The sequence below is a fragment of the Onychostoma macrolepis genome, chromosome 15 (assembly GCF_012432095.1).
Source record: "Onychostoma macrolepis isolate SWU-2019 chromosome 15, ASM1243209v1, whole genome shotgun sequence".
NCBI classification, from domain to species: Eukaryota; Metazoa; Chordata; class Actinopteri; order Cypriniformes; family Cyprinidae; genus Onychostoma; species Onychostoma macrolepis.
The window spans coordinates 8,734,465-8,758,337 of record NC_081169.1 but is presented as its reverse complement, the minus strand read 5'-3'; the positions used below and the strand labels follow the sequence as shown (position 1 = coordinate 8,758,337).

Genomic DNA, 23,873 nt, shown 5'->3' with positions numbered 1-23,873 from the left:
AATCGATTAAACAGCAGTACAATGCCTGCCTCATTGAACCACCCAGGGTTGCAATAACACAAGAACTTGTGCATCGCTACTTGCGTAGACCATTACTTTGTCTGTGGCTTCTAATAATTTAGCCTGTGAAACTTGAGCGAGATGAAGTTGATAACAGAGGAGTTGTGAGATAATTAAACAACGCCGTGCAGGGTTAAACAGGGCATAACGTAATTGTGGTACATGTAATTATCCACTAAGAAAAGCAAGGCAAAGCAGTGTGTAATGACGAAGAGAGAACTAGGACAAGATGAATCTGTTGATGACTCTGACAAATGTCGGTTTTATCAGCCACCATGCCAAAAAACACAAGACCAATTAGAGAGAAAAGGTATACGGGCCAGTGATAAATAAGACTGTCCATAATGAAAGAAAAATTATTATATTTAAAAAATCTATTAAAATTGCTCATTTTGAAAGATTATACTATTTACATACATTAAAGTTTGTTGTATATAGGCCTATTATTTTATACACACACAAACACATACTGTAAATAATAATAATAAAAATGTCAAGTGGTGTAACCAAGAAAATATATATTTTACTTTACCAAAATGTATTCAAATTTCATAATGTTCATTTTTGGAACACAAAATAAAGATGATATATTATACATATAATATCATATATTGGTTTTGTCCATGGAAGCAAAACATTCGTGCATACATTAGGAAAAAATCTAGAAAAAAAAATCTAGCCCTTTAAGTTTTAAAATAAAGTTAAAATTGAATGACTATATTTAATAATAAAAGAAAAGTAATGTGATGTAAAGTAAAAAGTTATATTTTCCTCACACCTTGGATACATGTGAGTGTAAACATCTTAATCATTCAGACTACGTTTTAATTTTTAAAATTATTTTTTCAAGTCAAATAATTTTGTAACATTTAATAAAAGTGATTTATTCATGATAAATAAATTAAAAAACATGAATTATTCATGAATATCATTAGGCTGAGACTTACTGACAGATAATTCCTTTTTTTTTTTTGGTTGCATGTTGGTTACACCACATGACCAATTATTAATAAGCAGTTTTGTAAAGTAAACATTTTTTCTTAAAGGAAGTAAACTAAAAGATTTTGACAACCTTTTTAATAATGCTCTTTTTCTTTAGTATGATACCAGTAAAGTTATACCACCCTGACATTTTTATTTTATCCCACCAAAGTGAATGAATTTGATTATTTTTGAATTTTTTAAAGAAATTAAAAGCATGGTCGTCATATCCAAATCCCCACGTATGAGCAACAGCATTACTGACGCGTGCCTTACAGAAAGCACATCTAAATACGGGTGTTTGGAAAGGCGTGAGTCAATGAAGAATCTGGATTCACACTATAACACTTTCTAAGTGTTCTGGAGAGTATTTGATAGGCCTGTTGAATGTCATTACCATGAGAGTGAGCATTCCAGAAGCACAAAAATCAGCCTGGGGTCTCAGGGGTGGAACATCAACACATATCCACACACCCCACTGCTCCGTGAGCGAGCACATAGCCTAGGTTATGCACATACAAGGGCACTGGGATGGCTCCAGGCTGCAGGAACTGAGGAATGTGGGTAAAATTCAGGGGGGATGGGTCAACTGCAGCTAACTGGAGCAATAGTGTGTCAGCGAAAGAGAAAAATAGAGAGAGCGACAAGAGAGGGAGAGAACGAACAGGCAAACTAGGAATTTGAAGCACAATAGGAAACCAAGAAGGGAATCTGGTGAAACAGATACAGGCTGCGGTTCACGCAAGGGTCGAGAGAAAAACATCTATTCACTACCATAAGCAACTTAAAAGTGGTGCGAAAGGTTCCGCTGATTAACAGATACAAACAGTAATTCAGCAATTGTTTATTAATAGTTACTCAGTAAAAGATTAAGCTATTGAAGGACTTACAGAACATTTAATGCAGAGAAAAACTTTCTGGCTGCCTCGAGTGCCTAGAATTATGCCTATGGACCAATTTTGCTTCATTCATGAAAGATTCCAACAATGAAGACTGATTATGTGTCCAAACAATACATAAAACAATTTTTCTGCTTTCTAACAATAACAATGATTAGACTACAAAAATACATTTAAAAGTTTGAGTCATACCATTTTTTTAATTACACTTCTCAGCAAGAAAGGATTAAATTATTCAAAAGTGACAGTGAAGCACTTATGTTACAAAAGATTGTAATTCTTAAACCAATGCATATCTTTACAAAAAAATATGAAGCAGCACACTGTTTTCAACATTTAAAATAATAATAAGAAATGTAGCGAATCAGCATATTAGAAAGATTTCTGAAGGATCATGTGACTGAAGACTGGAGTAATGATACTGAAATAAGTTACATTTTAAAATATATTCAAAAATAGCAAGTTTAATTTGTAATAATATTTTAAAATATTACTGTTTTTACTGTATTTTTATCAACTAAATGCAGTCTTGGTGCAAAAGGTACTTCTTTCAAAAACATGAAACCTTACTATAAACTCTTATATAATGTTTATAAAATTATAAGTAATAAAGTTAATAAATAATTTCTCTAAGCTATGTAAATCCCTATTTTTATAAAGAAAAATAAATGCATTATAATGCATTGTACAATCTCATGAACAACTGTAACTACAGTTAATACATTATAACACTTATCAATTTACATACTATGCATTTTAAATTCAGTTATTAGGGGTAGGCAATATGACCAAAATCGTAATCACGATACAAGTAATTTTATTTAATTTTATTTCACAGTAATGATATGAAGAGTATAATGTATTACAATGTATTACGACAAAATATAATGTATTACAATGCACATTATGAATAATTATAGCCTAATGCATTATACCCTTTAATAACCCATTATAATGCATTACACATAAAGGCTTGTGTTATTATTATTATTAATTAAAAATAATTATAACATTTTATTTACGTTTTTTTATTCACAAATAAATTTATATCTTTATTTTGTTAAGATACCCCACTGGAGAATAAAAGCTGTGATTCCAAAAATAGAAGTTGAATTTAAGATTCTTCATCCTTTACCTCAGTTTCTGTATCTATTTTTTTTTTTTTTGCACGTAACCAAAAATTGCAGATCAGAACTGTCACGCCAGTATGCGACACAGAACGAACACTACCTCAGTCCTTGACACTGCAATCACATTCAAGCACAGTCAAGTAATCAAGTCCAACTCTCTCAGTAGATGACATTAGCTGATTTTCCAAATGCCAGTAAATAGCAATGAACTGAAGTGCACTGCAAGGGTTAAAATTTGTCTTTTCACACAATAATTTTTAATATGCATGCAAAACCGTCGCCCTGCACAGCCCTGGTGAAGTGTCGGGGAAAACATGGCCCTCTGCCCTGCCACTGCCTTACAGTCCCGCACTGCCAAAACTAGCGAACCGCTAATGCATTCTAAAACAAGGAGAAATCACAGACCTCCTACACTCCTCTCAAAAACACAAAGCCAGAAAACCTCCTAATTTCTGCACTTCACCCACATCCTCCATTCACTCTGCAAATCATATCCATCCTCCATCAGACCGATGTACTCAAGACTGCCCATCGTCTCCATCATCATCCGATTCCACGCAGAGAAATAGTGGGATGGGATTTGGGCGCTTAACTTCATTAGCGACGCCTCAGTCTGGGGCCCGTAGATTATGACTAATTAATCAGCTTACCGTGGCTTAAACGCCACTACACAGAAAAGAAGAGCCTTATCTGTCAACACGCTAAAAAGATTTCACTCCCGTCATCTTTTCTTTCCTTAACACGCACGACACAAATTCCTCCTCTCCGCGTCCTTTGTTGCCCAGAGATTAGCTTGACACACGCAAGCGGCTGCAACACAACCAGCTGGAATGGACGCTGTAACTTGGCTGAACGCTTGTGCCTCCGAGGCGGAGATGTGAGCCGTATTGTAAGCCGGAGGTTCTCTTGTATGCTATGATATGGTCTGTTAAGAAAGAAAGAGAACAAGGAATCAAGCCGCTTGGCTAGGAGACTATAGGGACCTATGAAATCTGTTTTGTTTTTGTTTTTTCCTAAATTCCCATGTTTTTTTTCCATTCAGTTTTTTTTTTTTTTGCACGTAACCAAAAATTGCAGATCAGAACTGTCACGCCAGTATGCGACACAGAACGAACACTACCTCAGTCCTTGACACTGCAATCACATTCAAGCACAGTCAAGTAATCAAGTCCAACTCTCTCAGTAGATGACATTAGCTGATTTTCCAAATGCCAGTAAATAGCAATGAACTGAAGTGCACTGCAAGGGTTAAAATTTGTCTTTTCACACAATAATTTTTAATATGCATGCAAAACCGTCGCCCTGCACAGCCCTGGTGAAGTGTCGGGGAAAACATGGCCCTCTGCCCTGCCACTGCCTTACAGTCCCGCACTGCCAAAACTAGCGAACCGCTAATGCATTCTAAAACAAGGAGAAATCACAGACCTCCTACACTCCTCTCAAAAACACAAAGCCAGAAAACCTCCTAATTTCTGCACTTCACCCACATCCTCCATTCACTCTGCAAATCATATCCATCCTCCATCAGACCGATGTACTCAAGACTGCCCATCGTCTCCATCATCATCCGATTCCACGCAGAGAAATAGTGGGATGGGATTTGGGCGCTTAACTTCATTAGCGACGCCTCAGTCTGGGGCCCGTAGATTATGACTAATTAATCAGCTTACCGTGGCTTAAACGCCACTACACAGAAAAGAAGAGCCTTATCTGTCAACACGCTAAAAAGATTTCACTCCCGTCATCTTTTCTTTCCTTAACACGCACGACACAAATTCCTCCTCTCCGCGTCCTTTGTTGCCCAGAGATTAGCTTGACACACGCAAGCGGCTGCAACACAACCAGCTGGAATGGACGCTGTAACTTGGCTGAACGCTTGTGCCTCGAGGCGGAGATGTGAGCCGTATTGTAAGCCGGAGGTTCTCTTGTATGCTATGATATGGTCTGTTAAGAAAGAAAGAGAACAAGGAATCAAGCCGCTTGGCTAGGAGACTATAGGGACCTATGAAATCTGTTTTGTTTTTTGTTTTTTTCCCTAAATTCCCATGTTTTTTTTTCCATTCAGTTTTTTTTTTTTTCTTTGGATTCTCTTTTTAATGTTTGAATAAAATAATTGTAATAATCAAAAAAGATGTCTAATCAAATAAACTTATAAAACTTCAACAAAAACTCTACATTTTTCTTTTTTTCTTCTCAATTCTAATTTATAAAATTTTAAAATAAATTAATCTATTTATTTTTTAATTCAGTATTTTCCCATTTTAATTTTTATGGAGTCCGTTTTAATAATTTATTAAAATGTAATTATACAGAAAGATGTCTAAGTAATTGAATTCATAATACTTAAAATAAATTGATCTTTGTTTTTTGTTTTTTTAAAAGATTTTTTTTTTTTCCCGGAAAATTCACGTTGCCCATTTGATTTTTTAATTTAATTTATTTATTTGTATACCATTTTAATGGCTTAATTAAAATGTAATTATCAAAAAGGATGTCTAAGCAATTACGTCACACACATTTAAGAAATAAATAATTTATCTTTTTTTCCAAATTAGATTTTTTCCCCCCCCAAAATTCAGTGTTTTCACATTTTATTTATGGATTCAGTTTAATTATTTATTTAAAATGCAATTATTTAAAAAAGATGTCTAAGCCATTTCATTTATAAAATACATAAATTAATAATAGTAATAAATAAAATACATTTGTTTGTTTTTCCCTAAAATCCGTTTATTTAATTTTCTGAAATTCCATTTTTTTCTCTCATTTTAAATTATTCTGATTCTCTTTTAATAGATCAATTACATTATAATAGAAATAAAAATGTGTTGAATTAATAGAATTCATAAAACTTAATTTATTAAAATAACAACAATAGCAGTGCTCTATAAGATATAATATTTCTCAGATATTATGCATTCTGTTTTATGACTTATAAATATATGAAAATGAAAATATATGGCGGTAATTAAATGACCGCATAAAACAATTAATCATTTAAAATGCAATCAAATTAGATTTAAATAATTATTTAATTTTTTGACAAAGTGCTACTCAACTAAGGTTTACTGTTCGAATTAAACCGATGAAAAAAGTGTAAATTCCATTTTAATGACTAGATTCCACAAATACGTTCTGCATTTTCCGAATCATAGAAATCATAGTGCCAAAGACCAGAGTACACTCTCAGAAATAAAAGGTACAAAAGCGGTCACTGGGGCGGTACCTTTTTGAAAAGTACATTTTTGTACCTATTAGGTTCAAAAATGTACACTTTAAGTACTAATATGTACTTTTAAGGTACCAAAATGTACCTTTTGAAAAGGTACCGCCCCAGTGACAGCTTCTGTACCATTATTTCTGAGAGTGTATGCGAGATGCACTGCCAATCTGAGTTCAGTACTGAATGAAGTTAACATACCAAAGACGTCACCGAGCTCTAATGCTAATGCTAGACTACGGTGGTATTTACACACAACAACAGGTGAATTCAAAAGACCCCGAGGCAGAGCAGGCCTGTAATTACATCAATTAAATGGGAGGCAGTAAAAGGTGCACCTTGTGACAACGGAGGCGGGAAAGCGCGGGGTCTCTTGTGCCAGTTGTCGTAGTTTAACCCAGACGCATAATCATGGCGGTTTTATGCCTCCGCTTCACGTTCTTTGACAGCGCTCTGTCATCGGTTTGGAGTCTGTTTGCAGCTCTAAGAGAGATTCCTCACTCCGAGGCGGGGCAAGGCGAGGTGAGGCACGCAGAGACCCCCCCCCAAATGCAGACGCCATAGTGTTTCAAGTAGGACGATACCTGTTGACATCACCCAGCCCTGCTGAAACCAGGAGTAGCTGCTTCCTGTGAACCGGTCTGTCCGGTTCATCCACACAAATGAAAATAACACTTCCTACACCATCAGTATTCTCTCTGTTTTTCCCCATTATACCGATCACTGTAAGCCATTCAATGGCTCAGGGAGCTACAGTGTGAGCTAAAATGAAACAACATCCTCGGGTCAGTGACATACGAGATAAAGAAAAGGAAAAATGTACTTTAAAACACATGTGCCAAGCTTAAAAAATGTTGTTGTGTTCATGTTTCATAGGGTTTTTAACGACTTTGATGCAAACTTCAGGAAGAGTTTAACATTTAACCATTAACATTTTCTATACATCTTGAATACAGCATACAAAAATTTAAATAATTATTGGTAAAAATATTCATTTTGACAGCATTTTATGGTAAATTATAAGTAAAGATAAGTAATGCGATTTTCAGTAAAAAAAATGTAAATAATAATAATAATATATATACACAATCTTTACTTATAATTTACAAAATCAATGTTTTTACAAGAAGTCTCTGCATAAAAACACTTTTATAAAAATAATTGTTTCTTTTAATTTTGTTCAATCAATATTCTACAATAGGGATTTTGCATTGTGTTATTTAATTCACGTATATTGCATTATTTTAGTGTCATGTGTTACCTTGTTTTGCCTTTGTGTGTATGACCCTGTACACGTCTATATATGATTCATCATCATCTGGCTTTCTATTGCATTTCTATTGTCTTTCTATTCATTTATCATCATGTATCACCTGCATTATTATGGTAGTTATCAGCGCAATTTAAGGTAAAAAGTAGATTCTGGTAGTTTAAGTATTTAACATTATATCACTTAATAAAATATACAGTTATGAATTAAAAAATAATAATAATAAATGTAATAAAAAAAATAAATATGCAATCCTGTAATACCTGAAACATTATCACCATATTTTTTACAGTAAATTTATGGCAGCCAAAACTGCCAGTTTTTACCATAAATTTAACAGGAATTCTCTTACTAATCATTTTCAAAAACATATTTGAATAAATTTAAATGTAAAAAATTTTTTTTTTTCTTTTTTTAAGAATTTCATAAATATTATTATGGAGTAATATAATTTGAAATAAACGGTCAAATTATATGATTGACAGCAGGATGCTCTTCAGGACCCCTCTCTGTGACTTTAAGAGAAACATATTTTTCAATATTAAAAATTATTCATGTTTAATTATTCTTACAAGAAACAATAATAAAAGATTATGCAAGATTAAGTTTAATTTATTATTTTATCATTTTTCTTCAGTATGTTATCAGGATAGTCATATCCCCCTGACATTTTTACTTTTAATTTATTTTATTTTATTCAGAAATTTAAAACATGAACGAATCAATTAATCAGGTTAGCAAAACACTCTGACTCAGTCAGTGATTCATTCCGATTCATTAAAACAGCTCACTCACCGAGTGAATCGTTTGAGTGGTTTGAGACCAGCTCTGAACTGCAGGTAATAACACATTTTAATGTATTTTTGAGTAAACGAATTAGACAGGAGCTTCATCTACACAAAACACCAGGACACCGAGCAAACAAGGGTTTGAGATGATGGACAAGCAGGAATAGATTGAGGAAGGGAGGGAGGAAGAGAAAAGCAAGCAAACAGGATCTGTAATAATTTGCACATTCATGCATCAGGGCTTATGCCAATTTGTCAGATCAGTGGACGGACGCTGAGCACAGTTCATCAACCTCGCTCCATTCCAATGAAGACACAGCCCGCAGCGCCGAGCGAGACCATCATAGACTCGCACACTCCACCGGGCCTACAGTCGACCTGTTCGCAAAGCAGCACGACACGAGACAACCAAACAGAAGGAGAGAGAGAACATCAGATAAGAGGGGATTTGTCCTACCCTGCAACAGTAATTTACCAAACCGATTCTCCCGAAGCCCATCAGTCCAGATCTGTGTGAGATTAGATGACTCAGCCAGAGCCCGGCTTTAACACGGCCAATCGCAGGCCGTCTCTCTGCTCTGACTCTAGCTTACCTCTTCTAATCAAACTCGAGAGAGAGAGCAAAAAAAAAAAAAAACACTACGAGATTAAACCGAACACCATTATTCTCGTGTTTCCCTCCAGGAAAGCGGCAGACTGTTGAGTGTGTGATCTGAAGATCTGCTGTTTGTAATCGCTTGCTCTCGCACCTCTTCCTCTTTTGATCCCAGTTATGTTCGTTGGTTTGTCTGGTTTCCTTGTTCCACCCTGCAGGTAGTCAAGTACCCATAATGCCCATCAAAACCATCTCCGCAATCCTCTCTGTGTCTCGCTGCATACATGAGATTACCTCCCTTTTTTTTCCCCTCAGTCAATGTCAAATTCTTCCTGAGGCAGAGAGTCGCTCATTGACAAACAGATCTGGACATGTCGTTTCAAACAAAAAACGACCAGAAACCAGGCCCTCGGAAATGTTCTCCAATAAAAGAAACTCGATTTTGACATTTTCTGAGGAAAAAGTGAGCGGTGCTTACCCAGGCTGCTCGCTGTCATAATGCTAGTGTTATGTGATTGCTACGTTGCTACAGTGCTAGCTGGTTGCTCACTGGTAGTGTTAAGCAGTAGTGTCACTACAAAAAGTGAATCTAGTAGTTTAACTACTAGGTGTTTGTTTTTAAAGTATGTAGCTTTTCAGTGTAAAAGGTTTTTATTGATTAAAGTAACGACGAACCAAAAGCAGCAACAGATTTTTCATATTTTGATGTATATCCGAGTGAAACAATAGGGGCGGAATAAGGCCCAGAAAAGTATGAAAGACATCTTCAGAATAGTCCATCGACCATCAGTGGTTCAATCTGAATTTTATGTAGCGACGAGAATACGCAAAGAAAATAAAAATAATGACTTTATTCAACAATTCATCTCCTCTGCGTCAGCGTAGCGCCATTTTGGAGAATATCCGCTGGACGCAAACAGCGTACGCTGTTCTATGTCAGCCGCACCACACGGATACGCTGTTTTCGTCCAAATCAAAGCGTAAATAAACATAGAAAACAGCGTATCTGTGTGGTGTGGCTGACTCGAACAGTCTTTGAAAACAGCGTTTTGAAAACATATGGGCCATAGAAGCGGTGATGCCCGCCTTAGCAAACACCACTAATAATTGACAAAGTGGGGTGTACAGCAGCTGCACAGCCGGAGGAACAGAGGCATGACGGCTGCAGTCGACATTCCAAAGGTCAAGGCATCGCAGCAAAACCAAAGGTACATTTTTGTAAGCTTTGCCCACACCATAGGGAATGGTTAACAAACAAAAGGCCCACGCTCCCCCAGGACCCAGACAGGATCCTGCAAAACCGCACAGATCCTGCGTCTGTCTTTTAGCGGCAATGTGCGAATAAAACAACAAACAAAAAAAGAACAAGGGTTCCCTCCTGAACTGCACTAAACCCAATGCAGATTCATTTCTCCCATCGACCTCTCACTCGCCAAGGGCCAGATCGGGGTTCCTCTCACCCCTGACCCTAGAGAGAGAGAGAGAGAGAGAGAGAGAGAGAGAAGGAAGGGGGTTTTGGATTTGCTTGGGTAGATTTGCACAAAGCCTGCTCCATGGGACACCGCAGGAAATGTGCGATTACAGTGTGTTTTTGCACTCTCTCAAACATCCTTGTTTGTTTGGCTTACACGGAGGCTAGTCACAAACGTAACGAGGAGAAATGCATGTTGACAACATGTCTCAGAGCCTTCGCATGGTGACTCATCCAATCTGGATTGGTTATGTCAACAGACAAAGTGGGCGGCGCAGAGACCCGTCCCTCTTCTGCACACCCCTCTTATTTTAGCTCTTGTATCATATACGCAGCATAGAAAAACAACAAGAGCCGGACCATACCGGACCAACTGCATTCCACCGCTAATGCGCTTTTACCTGACACGGTACCTGCATTCCCCTGAAATTCATCATGTTGTTTCATCAAAACCACAAACTATCATTCTTCATTCTTATTTAGATCACTTCTCTTGACAACAGCATATCGTGTCTAGTAGAGCTATTATGTTGCTGCACAACCCTGACCATGTTTTGAGTTCTGCTGTCAATGAGTGTCGAGGATAAGGAAAATGTTTTATGTCATTTAAAACATGTATTCATGTTGGTTTCATATGGTTTTGAAAATCATTTAATGAATTGAGTGTCATGTGGTGTAACCACCAGTGTTGTCATTGTTAACTAAAACCAAAGAAAATCATTTCCTTAGTTGAAATAAAGCTGAAATACAATAAAGTATTAAAATATTTGAAGAATATTTTGCCTTTGTAACTGACTGAAATGAAATGGGTTTAAGCTGAAGTACTAATAATACTAAAACTGAAAGAAATATATATTTAAAGCTGCACAGAAATATAAAAAGTAAAACAAAAGCAAATTTAAAAAATGGTTAAATTAAATTTAAAAATAAAAATAAATCTAATTAAAAATAATTCCATAACACTGGTAACCACCAAGTTAAAAGTAATAACATTTTCCCTCACACTATGAAAAAAAGTGACTGTACATCTTAAACGTTATTTTCAAATTCAAGTTTTTGAATTAGATTTTGAAATGTCATAAAATATTAATTCATAAATCTCATTATGTTTCAGGGGAGTTGCACCTGACAATTAACAGCCTGAACTAAACTTGCCTTCCCATAAAAGGTTTATTATTTTAAGAAACTTATTGACCTTGCCACACAGTTATGAAGGTCTGCAGGGGTCCTCTCTATGATATAATTTCCTGTTTTACATTTGTTCCTGTTTTCGTTATGTTACACCACATGACTTTGATTTGCCAAAGAAAAATGAAATCAAGAGCATCATTATTATTATTACTAAAGTATTTTTTCAGCCTTTTCTTCCTTATCATGGCAACTGCATTACCCTGATATTTTTGACTTGATGCCACAAAAATAAATTTTAAATTAGAAGAATTGATGATAGAAGATGAGTACCTCTGAATAAATCAATAGATCAGGACTCACCATGCGTGGAACCTCTTATTGGTTTTCAACAAAGCTTGTCATCTTAGGGTTTTTGGTTTATAGACACTCATTTCCCTTCTGAACAGTTTTTAATTTTGCTTGCACTTCACAGCTGATTCTCCAGATAAAGTTCAATCTCTAAGCCAACATAAAACAAGGCCCTAAAAATTGATTCAAGATACATATAGATCCACAAAAGGTGCAATAACTCTCCCGTCACATGTCTTAAATTTAATAACTATTATTACAGTGGGAGTGAGGTTGAGAGTGCTCCTGACATTTGAAGTAATTGTTCTTTGTGGTCTAGTAGTCCCTGAAGCAAAGGTCGTGACGTTCCTATGCGTCGCCTTGGATCCTGACAAGCCATCTGCTTGACACCGAGGCCGACTACAATCGTTTTTAAATGCTACACTTGGAGCAAGAGATCAAAATATCAGAGACAGACCCCAAAAAGGCAACAAATCAAGCTTTCGCTGTCCAAAAGCAGCTAACATTTTGAAAAACTATGCCGGTGTAGTGATACGACAGCTCTGGAGCTTTCAATTTCCAGCCAGATTGCACAGATAACCATTTAGCAACTGGAAGTAGAACTAAATAAACACAAATCTATTCCCTCTTGTGAGAAGCCATATGGAAGTGCTGAAATAAAGTGAAAGCCCTTTTTCCGCCAGCCTGAGAAGCACTTGACTTGCTGTCTCATATGAATCTCATCCATCTTCCCAGCCATGACGCTGCTCGTTTTATAGCTCCTTTCCCGCTTGCCGGCGATAGCTAAGTGTGACCAAGATGACAAGCCGTTGCAGGGGCGCTCGATAACACCAGGCCCAGCACCTTTAAGCAATGCAGCACTTACTCATGAGCGAGCAGCCGGCACTGTCGCCAGATAAGGAAAGAGCTGGCCAGATAAAAAACGCTCCCAGATGGTTCTCTTATCACACGATGTAAGGAGATGTGTTCGTCATTATGCAGCAAAACACACCTCAAAAAAGAATGACCAATACGTTAGCATAACTCTTTCCCAAGACTATCATCATGCCAAGTTTTGCTTTAAAAAAAATCATTATTTACTATGCCTCAGCTTGCAAATAATGTGATATATTTATGCTCTATATTTGTATAGGAGTAGTATTAGAAGCATCTTTTGAGTTACACTGAAAAAAAAAAATAGCATTTTGGATTTGGATTGACATGATGAGGTCGAAGTACATCATGACAGAAATATTGTTTTGGGGTGAACTATTCCTTTATTGCATTGTCGCTACACCCACTTTTGGGGAAGTCGTGGCCTAATGGTTAGAGAGTCGGACTCGTAACCCAAAGGTCACAGGTTCGAGTCTCGGTACTGGCAGGAATTGTAGGTGGGGGCAGTGAATGTACGGCGCTCTATCCACCCTCAATACCCCCAACTGCTCCCCGGGCGCTGCAGCAAAAACACTCCGGGTGTGTGTTCACGGTGTGTGTGTGTGTGTGTGTTCACTGCTGTGTGTGTGCACTTAGGATGGGATAAATGCAGAGCACTAATTCCGAGTATGGGTTACTACTTGGCCACGTCACGTCACTTTTTAAAAATAAATAAATTAGTTTACATTTTAGTTAATTTTCATATGCTTTTACTTGTTTGTAAGGACTTACAAACAATTAAAGCTTCAATTTAAACAGAAATATAAATATTAGAACAAACTTAAAAGACAATAAAACAATAATAAAATAATAATAAAAAATAAAAATGGATACATTTGTCAACTATTCAGCTGTCTAGTTGACTATTGTGCCCCATCCCTAACCAAAATAAACAGGGCCTCCTTAAGACCTTAAGACTAGTTACACTACTGACTTGTTGATTTTGCTATGTAGTTTATGTAATTATATTACAATTCTAGTAAATATGTAGTCACATTAGCAAAATTTTGGCGAAAATTTGCAGGCAAAAATGGTCTATTGTCAATAGTGTTGTAATGTGCAAAGCATAGCTCACAGAGAGGTCACTTTGAATAGTTTTTGTTGGTCAACCTGGCAAATTCACACAATCTACTTGCGAAATCTGTGGTGAAATCTTTCACCCTCATGCATGGATTCCTGTTGAAATGAATAATTTGAAAAATTTGCCGAACAACAGTAAATCAGACCGAAACTCAAGGCGGCTTAGAGACCTGTGCAACAGTTGTGCGTATTACTCAGACTGCCTCTTCTCTTTCCAGCCCTAATTTTATTCAAACACTGTCTGCCTCCGAGGTCATTTCAAGACGGCCAATTGCTTCACTCCACCCTTGTGGTGACTGAATTCGCTCAGTAAGCACTGGTCAGTGTTAAAGGCCACTGCAATGGTAACGAAGTTTCTGCGAGCAGACAGCCTCATCTAACAGCTTCTGACAAGGTGCTGGCCTTCCGGCACCCTGGGCGCCTGCCGGAGTTTAAGCACAGACGTAAAGAGATGGGAAGAGGGAAGTGTGATTAGAGGGCCACTGCAGGAACTCATGCCTTCACTCGTTCACACATTTGGGCATTTTCAAACCCCCTTCTCTCATGACTGCTCATCTTCTCGTGATTAAACCTGCCATATCTAATTATACGTTACACTGCAATGACTCTCTCCCTCCATTTCTGCCTGGCAGGTGGAAATACAAGTCACAGTTTAAGCTATCAAAGAGTTTCTAAACAGTAAATGTAATGTAATTTCTTTTTATCTGATGAAGTCATAATCAGGAAGGTTCACTTACGAGCGCCTGCTTGTGCTCTTCGGAGCTCTACTTGCACAAATCAATGACGTACTAGAGAGTCAATGATAAAAACTAAAAAGAAAAAATCTTTTAAAAATCTAGTATCTTAGAAGTTTTTAGAATATGAAACTTTTAAAAACAATTCCATATTCCATAAGTTATTACTTTAATATGCTGATTATTCTAAGAAGAATTTCCATTTCTATGAACATTATTATTAATGCTGAAAGCACTTAATATCTTTGTGGAAATTGTGATACATTTAGATTTTTTTTTTTGTCAGGATTCTTTAATAAATCAAAAGTTCAAAAGAACTGCATGTATTTTAAATAATTTTTGCAACATTCAAATTTGTATATTTTTTTGGGGTATAATATATTGGTATAAAATACTTCAGTGTCAGATATCATGAATTTAATGTGTCCTTGCTGAATAAAAGTTATTTTTCACAAAATAAACGTAATTAAAATTTAACTGACCCCAATTTTTTTTTTTTACGGTAGTAGTATTTTTATAAATATCATGAATTATTAATTTATAAATGTCATCAAGATTTAGAGAAGTCACACCATATGGAATTTTACAACATGATATATATAGCCTTATTTTACATAAGGTGAAATTATAGATTTTAAGAGCATTGTTAACCTTGACAGAGTCTTTTATATTCTGCATTTTTCTGCATGTTGGTTGGACCACATGACTTTGTTGGTCTCACCAAATGACATCAAATGACTCCAGGTAAAGGTTTTTCAAATGAATCATAAAAGATAAAGCCTACTTAAACCACCTCAGGTTTACATTCTTTTAATAACATTATTTCTTCAGTATATCAGTTGCACCACCCTGACATATGCGGTTATATAATACAGAGAAAAACCACGTTCATTATAGAAGATTGTAATTAAGCCATGGTGTAAATTGCATTTTTTACTATATTTCTGTAAGAAGAGCACATCGTTGACCCATAAAATGGATGCCAAACGAAGCACACGTTTTTAATTTTGATGATCCGTTGACCGTTAGCAAATTATAGCCGAAGGAACGGAGGTATGTAATAATGTTCATCCCCCACAGAGAGGCCAAACATCCAGCTAAGCCCTTTCATACGGCAGTCTACAACCCTTCTCTCCTTGTTTTTTCACTTACCCCCTACCAGGGGCATCTCTGGTGGACATCCTGCAGGAAACGGAGCACGGCTGAAGGAAAGAGGGGAATCCCAACAATCGCAAAGTAGCGACAAAAACTGCAAGGGCAACTCCAGAGGAAACGGAGGCTGAAAAGTCAAACAAAGAAGGGAGACCGAAAAAAAAGTCTTTTTTGGAAGTCACATGCCGAGTGTTTTCTTCCCTATAATATAAAAACAGCAAACACTGGAGACACCAAAACATAAAGCAAAAAACTGTGGCGAGTGGGAGGAGGCCGTGGCGACGATCCACTCGTATTTCTCTGCCTTGGTGTGAACCAAACACTCACATACCCAAAGCCCAGAAATACAGACGCAAGGAGAAATAGCTTCAGTTTGGCGGGAGGCCGCTATGTCTGTGGGAGGTGAAATTCCTGAATGTTACAGAAAGCTCTTCCTGTGGGCCATCTTTGCTCGGTTTTTGCCTATCTCTCTCTCGTTTCACAGATGCTCTCATCTGTAGGTAAAATGCTGAGTCACCGAGAGCTGCACTCAAGGCCACAGGAGTGGCTGGAGACCGCATAGAGACTGATTATTGACAGAATGTGCATTGCTGATCCGCACGAGCCAATGCAGTTTCTGGGAACAGGCACCAGGGAAAGGGTTGGGAGGCTGCTTTATGGATATATAACACTACCAAACCATTTCATGAGAGCTTTTGTGCATTGATGCCTACACTTGGGCTGCATCCAACATTGCACACTTCCTTACTAGATAGCAAAACAGTAGTAAATCTGAATTCACAGTATTCATAAAACAGCAGGCAAAAAGTTCCCAAATGATATCCGGTAAGCTTCTAAAGTGCTCATCCAATGGACACTTTACTATCCCACTGTAGAGGAGTTGTGAATGGCAGGGAAGCGACGTAACTGATGCGGGTAGGTCACATGACAACATGACAAATGTAGTATGTCCAGATTACATTCATATGGTACGTTCAAGTCGTGTTGGAAATATTTATTGTAGTTATATATTTCTGTATTTGAAAAACATTATTGTATGTATGAGCTCAACACATGAATGCCATGACAAACTAATGAGTTGTAAATTCTTTTAAGCTCAGAGTTTCAGAGTTGAGGGTTTGAAAACGTTACTGATTCCATAAATGCAGTGCAATTTGTCAAAATAAATGAAATTATTATTATTAACTAGATAAGTTGCATGTGCAAAATATGATACAATATAACTGGATTCACAGCACATTCAAAAATTAAATGAAAACATAAAAAGATGCACATTATTTATGAATTTGTAGAAGTAGAACTAAAAAAAAAAATGTTTGTTGAATTTGTTGTTGAAAAGGTCCATAGCCATCTTATACAGACCAAACTCATTTGATGTCATTATTACGACTTCCAAAATTGTAAATACAAACTTCCCAGGAAGATTTAAACCAATACTATACACATTCATACTATATAGAAATTTTTTTTTGGAAGTATGTATTTATTCAAAAGTAGGCCTCCTTACTCAGAGATTTGAGAAGAATTTAATTTAATTTCAATCACTATTTTCTTGTTTATCACTTTAAAGCTTTTTTGAAACAATCTGTATAAAGTGCTAAATAAACAGAGGAGACTTGATTTGAGAGTATGCAATTTAGGACGCAGCCTAGGAAACTAAAGCAGAACTGCTGATAGCAAACCTCCCACCCAAAGAACATCCAGGAACTTCATCGCCATGGACACCATTCTTTAAAACAATGTGACAGGCCATTGTTGCAAAGTGCTATAGCGGGCTATTCGAAACTCTCTGACAATAGATAGCTGCCCGCTGTAGATGCGAGGGTTGCCACCCCCTCTCAAAACCCATGACAATGTGTTCATTTCTCCTGAACACAAATGAAACTTCTAATCGGAGTCATTTTCTTATCAATTCCAGGACATCTAGACTCTACTGGGGGTTTCTGGGTAATTTGCTACCATGTTTAATGCAGCATTTCTTACCCCACAGAGACTCTCTCGTTGTTGCCCACTATGATCAAATGCCTCATGTCAAGAAAAACAACAAAGGGGGGGAGTGTTAGGAGCAGATTTCCTCATGGAAATTCGAATACTCATTAGAAAATGCCAGTTTCCTTTCCTTGTAATCCAGACTCAAACAAGGCAGCAATTCAGAGCAGAAGTGGTGTAATCTAGGGAATGCATGCTAAACAAGCTATAATTAGCTCTTTACATTATCAAACACAACCCAATTCTCAACTCAATTCATGCTCACTTTTTCCTTCACATCAAACAAAGGCCTACTCAAAAAGCGTTCAGGGTTTCATTCTTGCGGCAAATTGCCTCAAAACAACGACTGCCTGCGTTAATATGACTTTTAGGTCACTCTGAGAAACATAACAATCCTGTGGAAACTAAGACTGTGTCACAGTGCCATAGCTGGTCAATGTGTGTAGCGGCCACATCTCAGCCATCTGCTTGTTTTCCATACAAACACAAAGACTGCAGCCTAAATAAAGCTCAGATTCCTCTGTAAGAGAACAGACATCGGAACCAAACACTGTTTATGATAAACAATCTTAGGATATAATTAACGCAAGGACATGACTACATTTTTACATTAGAAAGCGGCACTTGACTGTGCAAACTCACTGCTAGCATGCTAGAGTGTTGAGGTAGTTTGCCATGTAGTCAAACATCAGCAACCCAAAGTATTTAGCCAAAAAAAAAAAAACATAGTTTTCGTGTGGACAAATATATCAGCAGTGTGGACCCACTTCACAATTACCAAAAATTGTAGAGTAGCAATACCTACAATTTGTAAAATACGTGACAAATTTTAAATTTCTTCTGCTGAAATATCGAGAGGCGGCATATTGCAAGAAAACTATACTATGGACAGCATACTGCGCTCAATTATTCAATTATCTAAATTTAATTACGAAAAACATTATTTTCAGTTTCAATTATAGACGTAATAAAATTCCATAATTATTGCCAAGGTTTTATTATGTGGTTACTAAGGTGTTCATATTGGTTGAAAAATTAGCTATAAACTAAGCTAAAAGAAAGTAGCTATAAAACAAAATACATGGCAAAAGTAACTTTCTACATTTAAACTTCATGTTGTTCATTAATGTGAAATCAACAAGCTGATTTATTGAAAAGGACTGACTGAAAAAAAAAAAAAAGATTTGTTCTCAAATCAGACTTCATTTTGTAAATATTGCTTGAAAAAATGAAAACTATCACACTAAATTTTTAAATACTTAATTACTAAAACAGGTTTGCCACTAAAAACCTACATTATTTCAAAACTAGCAATGCTACAACTGAGAAACGTATCTTTGCTATTTGTGGCAACACTATACACCCAACATTGTTTCAGGGTGGTTGCTAAGGCTAAAGGTTTGTTTAAATCCCAACCCTATGAGTATGAGCAATAGTGATAGTGATGCTTGCCTTAGCAAGCTCAACTAATTATTCAGTCGTGACATGCTGAATTCAAGGAGAAAATGGAACTGGAAAAATAAATGAGGAGGATTAAATTACCAATCACCCTTTCTGCAATGTTTGGCAAGTGGACAGGTCTTATGGGCCAGACATTTGGCAGATGAATAGTGGCTAGCGCTGAAGGCACAGCAAAAGGGCTTAGATAGATCACAGACGCTTCTGTTCGTGCAAATCACACATATATTAGCAAAGGTGGATAGCATTTAGAGGGTGTGCTTGTCCAGCAAATGTCCCTATTAATACTAATGTCAAATACAAATGACTAAATATCACGCTTATTACAGCCAAATCTACCGCTGCGGCTCCAAAATAGCGCATACGATGCCTGGACTGGACTGCATAGATGGTGACTGGCTCACGTCAGCTGAAATATATACGCGAGATAAGGTGAACGGGGCTGAGGAATGAGAGATTAAACTCTCATAAGCCCATGACGTTTATCAAGCCTTTCCATCGGCCGGCTAAAAATGTTTGTGAATTCTGGGAAAGCAAAGCCGCTCCTACAACAGATTGCAATCACGCGTCTCTGACTTCTGTCTACCTGTTCAAAGTTATGGAGACAAGACACAACAACAAATCACTTCAGTTTCTGCACTGAATTCCAAAGCAGTCATGGGTGAAACTCACCCAAATATGACAATTCGGTCATCATTATCTCACACATGTTTTTCCAAACATTCTTGCGTCCAGCAAAGCAGTCATCTAGCAGAATGTCCAGGCTGCTCTTTTCCATACAATGAAAGTATGCAGCCAAGGTTTGGAACGACATAAGGGTGAGTAAATGACAGAATTATCATTTTTGGGTGATCCATCTCCTTAAAAAAGAACTCACTGTGAAACCATCAACAAATTCAACGTTTAATCTTTACTCAGAGCACATGCAAGGGGAGGAGAAACATGGCAGTTGTGCTTGAAGCCCAAAGAGTTTGATTACATTGAATCCTCCTGCATTCTTCACATTTCAACTAAGGGGCTCGGAGGGGTCGTGGGGTCTGCGTTCAGAAATGAAAGATCATAGGAAAGAACACATGCTTCACTTGAACAATTTAGAGTGTCTAAAGTTCTGGCTTTGTAACAGGAAGGCAGTGTAACAAGTATGAGCTTTATTAAGCATGTACAGGAATACAAGCACATGCCATCCAAGTACACTGTTTAGAGGAATGTACTTCCAGCAAGCCACCAAAAGAGAATAAATTGCCACTTCTGATGATAAGCACTCACGAGTGATATTTACTCACAGACAACCAAGTAAATGAACAGAATGTCTCATTTACTGACTCTTTGTGCAATTTATCTGGCACAAATATCTTAAAGGGTTAGTTCACCCAAGAATTCTGTCATTTACTCACTTTTATGTCGATCCAGACCTGTATGACTGACACAAAATGACAAAATGCTGTTTTTAAAGAATGATAGGGTCCAAACAACATTGGACCCCATTGGCTGTCATTTCAAACTATCCAACCCAAACTCATGAGAAAATGTATTCGGTGCACTATTGGGAGATAGTGATTTCATACAAAGTGATTTGTATCGTATGTATAATTTTTAGAAAAAAGCATGAAGGCCCATCTTTAAACGTAACTGTCAGTTGGGCGCAAACAGATTGAAAACGTAAAAATTAGATACAATTAAGCCACTAAATGTAAAAATGTAAAATAGTTACGAATGGCATTTGGAGTGTGTTGAAATATCACCTTTTGTGTTCCACAGACGAAAGAAAGTCAGGTTTGGAATGACGTGATGGTGAGTAAATGATGACAGTGTTTTAATTTCAGGAAGAACTATCCTTTAAATGTCCTGTAAAAGTGCCAAATAATAACTGAAATGAGTTTTTCTGCCAATACTCCGATGGGAAATGGTCCCAGAGTTTGACAGAACAGACATTCCAACCCTTATCGTTCATTCCTGATTTGATGAACTTTCATCTGCATGACTTTATCTGAGGAATACCGACTCATTTTTACTCAATCGTGGATCCTAAACAAATTCCTCACCGTCTGACTTGTGCACTCACTGATATTCTTGTATATCTTCCAAGCTGCATCAAGTCTTCCCTGAAGAAATATCAGTATGATTCGATTGATATTACGTTGTCAAGGGGGGTTAAAACTGATGCACCTGAATATAGGAAGTCAACACATCACTAAAAGGTTCCAGCTAAGGACTACAGTCTAATCTATTGCACATCTGACGTTGAGCAGTAGAACAGCAGTCATCCAGCACACAAACACCAATCTGAAATATGTGGACTGGACTGTGCCAGATAAAGTATAGGCAGGAATTTACGAGAAGTTAGATAAAGAATAACCTGAAAAGGATTGATAAGTGTATCATGTGCACTGATATCAATATGTCAGCCATGCAGGTCAAGTAATAGGATATTTAGCAATTCTGACATCTCATTTGCCAATTAAAATATGTATATATAATATAAACAGCCTAACGCAAGCAGCATTATTTTAGACAATATTAACTATAAGAATTTTTTGAAATATCAAAAATTAATCAGCTACTTCTACTTCTTAAACTACATCTATTAATCAGCCAGATATCAGCCATGCCAATAATCTCCAAGCACTGAACATTGGCCACTTAATTGCCTTACAGTATGGAATTTGCTAGTTCCTACTGCAAAACACTGTAACATCTGGGGTCTGAAAACCCAGGGGTCTGAGTGGGTTGTATCTTACTCAATTTGATGCAACTTCAGCCCACGACGATATATATGACATAAATGAACATAACAGATTCCCACTGCTTTTTATGAAAAGTTCAGTGTATGTAAATAGCTTCTCTGGTCATACTGAACTATCGTGCAATAGGTCAGGAATGGGCTTCAAACCAGTTCCCCAGCCTGTTCTGAATGTACAGGGAGTAGGTCACTACCAGCTGTTTTTGGAACGTCACCAGCTAGAGGATTATTCAACCAAAGTCAAACCTTTGTTAAGTATTCATTTCTCTCTGTAACACAAAATGTCATTTAAGACCAAAGCACAATGTTAAAATCAGAGAACAACTGAACTATCCTGCCATACGCCAAAAGCAATGTTCCAAAAAGGCTCAAGATGATTAATAACCACTTTTACATGCACACCATTTTCCAGTTATGGTCTAGGCCTATATTTTGGTTAACACTTAATTCTGAAAAAGGTGTTTATAATGTAATCGTCATTATCCAAATCAAGTCAAGCGCATTCTTTTATGAAAATATTTGACAGGCCATTTACTATTATAGTCATTTTAGACAGTAGCTAATTAATTCAATAATTCAATAACAAAAAAAAGTGATATTACCCAAAAATGTGAAGAATTTGTTGGACATTCTGAATAAGTGGCTCAAAATTCTGTTTAATTAACTGGAATGTTGGCGTAATCCAGTTAAGGCATTCATTCTAATGTTTACATGAGTCTTATATAAACAGAATATGATCAAACTCTGAATATTGTTGCGCATATAAACACTGTATCAGATCTAAGTCGTCAGTGCTTTATTTGGGTGATACCAGACAATCGTTCACCCATCTCAGTTTACACAAAACCTAGCAACGTTTATGATTTTACTGGCTTTGGTTGTCATAAACCATTTACCAGAAATTATTTTAAAAGATGTAAAGCATAAAGACTGCTCTGAAACCTTGTATTTGTCACATACTGCCTGACAGCTGTAAGACTGGGTTTCTGAGCACAGATATGAGAACACGTTTAAAGGCAATGTAACAAACTCCTGATCTAGGTGAAGGAATATGAAACCAGTCATAAAATATCACATGGAAACCAGTTTTAGTTAAATAGAATAACAAATCTACATACACCCCTCTAGTTTGCCCTCAATAAATAGCTAAAGTTTGCATAGCCGCAAACCAGTTTGCTTATAGGATCCCATGAAATTAGGAAATGTAACGTTAGATGAAGGAAAAGAAAAAGACTGGTGCATACCACAGCATGCCTCCCTCTCTCTTCTCTTTCACTCCTTTATCTGCAGCAGCAGTAACCGGCTCAGAAATTCATCAAGATGAGGAATAACAATAATACTAGTCCAGCAGTAGTCCCATAAACATCGGCGTTTCGCTTCTGCAGCTGTCCGAGCGCAATACAATCTCTTCTTTCAATGACTGATTGTATTCTGAAAGTTTTCAACAAACTGATTTGTGGTTCTCTTCCCAAACGCAGCACAAAAGACAAAAAGCATCGAGGAAAAACCAGGCTGGAGTATCAGATCACTGTTTCTTGTTGGAAAGGAGGGGGCGTTGAAGGAGAGAGAGGGAAAAACAGCTTTGTATCGCCGTGTCTTCCCTTGGGTTCACCACGTTGTTTCTGAGCACTTATAATTTCCTTTGTTGTGTCCAAAACATCTCGAGTTGTCCATGTTTATCACACATTTCAGCCGTCAACACGCGGTCTGTGAGGAACAGCGCAAGTCTCCAGCGGAAAAAAGGACTTCTCCCAGCATAAAGGCGAAATTCAGTGACGGAGCGTGTGTGAATGTGTGTGTTAATGTGTTTTTTCAGATTCCCAATAATGGCGGCCCTTCTCCCGTTCTCGGTCTCTCCTCCCTCCTCTGTAGTCTCGCGCATGGACACAATTACCGCACGCACACACGCGCGCGC

The 23,873-nt window shown here is 37.1% G+C and overlaps 1 protein-coding gene across 1 annotated transcript in view; it reads right to left on the bottom strand.

Annotated features, from left to right (window-relative positions):
* Nucleotides 1–23,873, bottom strand: part of arhgap35a (Rho GTPase activating protein 35a) — a 79,657-nt gene extending 55,784 nt beyond the window's left edge. Inside the window, exon 1 of the mRNA XM_058745209.1 lies at nt 23,203–23,873. The gene's annotated coding sequence lies outside the window, so the exon portion shown is untranslated. The remainder of the gene's footprint in view (nt 1–23,202) is intronic.